We start from the raw sequence: 3,964 nt of genomic DNA on the forward strand, positions 1-3,964 counted from the left end.
GTTTTTCTTTTTAAATGTTTTGCCACCTTTTAATGTTTAATTTTCTTTTTAAATGCTTCATTGTATTTTCTGTTTAATTCCTATTTAAAGTTTTATTGTCTTTAAGATTTAATTTTCTAATTAAACATTTATTTTTTTAATTAATTATTCTTTTTAAAGGTTTAATAATCTAATTAAATGTTTTTTAAATGTTTAATATTCTTCTGGTTTATTTGTATTTTTTAAATGTTTAATTATCTAAAATATTTCATCTTTAATGTTTAATATTTTGTTTAATAAATTTTGTTTAATTTCATAATTACATGTTTTGTATCTTCTGTTTAATTATCTAATTAAATATTTTGTCTGTTTAATATCATTTAATTGTATTTGATATTTTTCTTTTAAAAAGTTTTATTGGAGTAAATGTTTTTTTTCCTTTGATTTAATTGCTTTTTTTTAGTGTAGTTCATTTCTTTAATTTTTTTTCTGTCAAGATTTTAATCCCAACCTTAAAAATGAAACAAACCCTTAAATCACAATGAAAATACTTGTTGTCACAATCATGAGTTAGTCAATTATTCAGTTTATCAATTCAACTTTATTTGTTTAGCACCTTTCACACAGATGACAAAATTAAACAAGCAAAGAGAAAAAAACTATGCTAAAACTATGATTAAAACTCAAAAACATATTTTTAAAAAAAAAAGATTTAACATCGTAATTAAATCTGTTGTGTCCAGGGGATGGATGGAGTTTATTGAAGTCTTCTTGGGCTCACATGGGAAATCATTTAAAATATAAACTTGATATTCAGTCTAAGGAAACTGCAGAGTGACAGAAGAACCAACAATATCTCCTGTTTTCTCCTTTAATGAGTCGACTCTTCTTGTGCTTTCAGACCAAAGAACTACAGACTCTTCACAACCTGCTCAAACTCTTGGTACAGGACCTCACCACACGGGTCAAGAAGGTTTCCGTCTCATTTCTACTCTGAAGCTCACCTTCTCCTGCTCAAACTGCTGACAAATGTTTCTGCTGCTCTAAAGTCTGGTCTCCAGAACTTCCTAAAAACTCTCAAAGTCTCTTCTGCTGCAGGTTGCTTTGTAGAACTGTTGCAGAAAACCTCACTAAACCACATAGAGGGGCCTCAAGATAGTCGTCCAAATGAAACCGTACAAAAACCAAACTAGCACAACCCAAACACTAAAGTCTCCTGCAGCCTACCAGAGAACCTCTGAGAACAGAGAATCAGGACAGGAACTCTTACCTTCTGGACAACCAACGTTGGTTCACAAACAAGAATACAGAATGTATCTGACCAAAAACCTCTAAAGACTCACTACAGCCAAGATAAAGACACAACTCAGCTGCAGCAAATCCACTAATCACTGCACACAGTAGCACCATGTGCTAACTGTGGCTAAAGAACCACATTTACCAAGACAACTATCCAGTACAAAGCCCTAAAACACACCAAGAAACACATTAAAGACGATTTTACTGCTGGAAGCTGCAAGCAAACACCTAAAGAACAAACTAAAGCAATGAAGCCAAACCCGGTTCAGTGGTGAAGAGAAGCAGAAGAAATGTTTGACTGCAGCTAAATAAAGCAGGAAGACACTGAGCTGCTCAGGTGTTCCTGATAACACCAAGCAGCCACCTGGACAGCCAATAAGAACACAGCTTACTGGAAGTCCAGAGGGCTGGGTTAGTGAAGGAAATTTAGTTTAAAGTTGAAGCAGAAAGTTAACAAAGAAAGTTGAAAAACCACCTTCCGATACCTGAAATCTCTGAGTTTTCACACAAAGAACACCTGAACATGTCAAACTGGCTTCATAGTAGAACCATCATTGTAAAAACATCATAGTATGGTGTGTTGCTCAAAAAACATTAGGACCCGGCTGTCTAGGGTCGCCGAGGAGCAACACAAAAACAGGACAAACGCTGGTTTCCAGGGGGTTAGGAGGATATTTATTTGAAAGAGTAAGTTTACAACAACACAACATGTGAGCAGAAAAATCGCAAAGTCTGTCTTTAGTTCAGCTGAAAATATTAGTTTTTGTCTTTTTTATTGACCAAACTTTTCAGGAAGTAGATGAAGAATAATTAAAGCTCTCATGTAGAAGTCCAACTTGTTTTGGATCCTTGTGGAAAATTTAATCTTAGAGTTTGTAAAGCTGTTGAGTTTTTAGAGTCACATGGATTGTTTTGACATTTAATAACCGAGTCCTTAAATAAAATTACAGTTGTGGATTTCTGTCATTTAGTCTTGACTAAACAAATAACAGCAGCATAAATCTCAAACGTCATTATGAGGAGTCTACATTGAGGTTTCTCACTTGATAATGATCAAAACATGAAATTTAGGTTGATTTAAAGGAATATTTCACCTTAAATCTTTGAATGTTGACCTAAAAGGTTGGTTTCGGGAAGTATTCCACCTACAAGGTCCTCAAACATCCACCTTAAAGGAACGTTCCACCAAAAATCCTTGGACATGCAGCTAAAATGTTGGTTTAACCGAGTATTCCATCCAAAATCCTAGACCAAAAAATCTTGGTGTAAAGGAGTATTCCACCTTAAATGTAGACCTAAAGGATGGTTTGGAGTAATATTCTACTCTAAAATCTTCCAACGTAGACCTAAAAGGTTTATCTGATGGTATATTCTACCCAACATCCTGGAACATTTACCTAAAAGGTTGGTTTAATGGTATATCCCTAGAAAAACCCTTGAACAGTCGGCTTAATGGTATATTCCACCCAAAATACTTGTTACATATACCAAGAATTCAGTGTAAAGGAAATGTAGACCTAAAAGGATTGTTTAAAGGAATATTTAAATGATTATTTTCATTATTTAATAATCTGTTATCAGTCAGAACCCTGGCAAACTTATTTTCATCAGTTTTTTTAGTGGAAGTCACAAATAAAGGAGCTCTTGGTTTTTCCCAGCGTTAGTGAGTCCAAAGCTGCTGTTTCAACACAGAACGTTCACATGCATCCACAAACCTCTCAGCACTCAAACACCCACAGACAGGAGGCCGGCTGGGCCGAGGCTCGGCGGCGTCCTCAGACCCACGAGTCGGGGAGTCGCTGAACTTGTTGGTCCGGTTTGAAGGCCTCCGTGTGGTCCAGTAGAAGTCCATGTAGTCGGTGTTGGCTTTGAACCGCAGCGACTGGCCGCCATCAGGTGGACCGGCTCGTCCTCGTAGGGCTCCTCCTGTAGCCTTGAGGGGACCACAGGAACATTCAGTAGCTGTTGGAGTTCTTCCTGTCAGGCTCGTGGTAGAACGGCTCTGAAGAATCTTTTACTTGTCTTATCTGGAACAATCTAACAGCCTAAACTGTTAACAGCGGTGTAAAGAAGCAAACACACAGGCATAGATTAGGACTCCAACTAGATTTATTTTAGAAAACAAATCAACTTAGAGGCATTTGTTCACACATGTGGCTGAATAGGAGGCCGTTAAATTAGATTTGAGGTCTTCACTCTGTAGGTTGTTTGTTTGGTGAGACTCTTGGATCTCCATCAGCTGACGTGGATGTTTGATGGTCTTCCTCTCTAGTGCCAGATGATTCATCCATAAATTAAGCAGCTACAGACTGAAATGAAGCTCATGCTGCCGTTATTGAATTCCTGTTCCAGATCAAATGTTCAGAGCTCACCTTGAATGCAGCCGTCTGCTGTCTGATAGTTTTTCCTCATTGTAGTCTTCAATAAAGTCTTTTTCCTCATGTCAGGGGTCTGACCCTAAATATTATAATAATGATGTCAATTTAAATAATATTTTAGTGCGGAGTCATAAACTTTAATCAGCTGAACTTACATAATAAATATCCCTGAACATTCATATTATTGAGGTAAATTTACATAAATCATGATATTCTAGAGTCTTAACTGGAATATTTCTAACATTAATCTTTTTGTATTGTGCTGATAAACAACAATAACTCAATTTTCAGATAATATTTGTTGTCAG

General features: G+C 36.2%; 1 long non-coding RNA gene across 1 annotated transcript; it reads right to left on the reverse strand.

Moving 5' to 3' along the window:
• Positions 1–1,930: 1,930 nt before the first annotated feature.
• Positions 1,931–3,726, reverse strand: LOC129347514 (uncharacterized). Its single transcript, XR_008599646.1, has 2 exons — positions 3,651–3,726; positions 1,931–3,211 (listed from the first exon to the last, which is right to left on the reverse strand). It is a non-coding gene; the product is annotated as an uncharacterized LOC129347514 (long non-coding RNA).
• Between the last annotated feature and the right edge of the window lie 238 nt (positions 3,727–3,964).

The sequence above is a fragment of the Amphiprion ocellaris genome, chromosome 19, assembly GCF_022539595.1.
Source record: "Amphiprion ocellaris isolate individual 3 ecotype Okinawa chromosome 19, ASM2253959v1, whole genome shotgun sequence".
Lineage (NCBI taxonomy): Eukaryota > Metazoa > Chordata > Actinopteri > Pomacentridae > Amphiprion > Amphiprion ocellaris.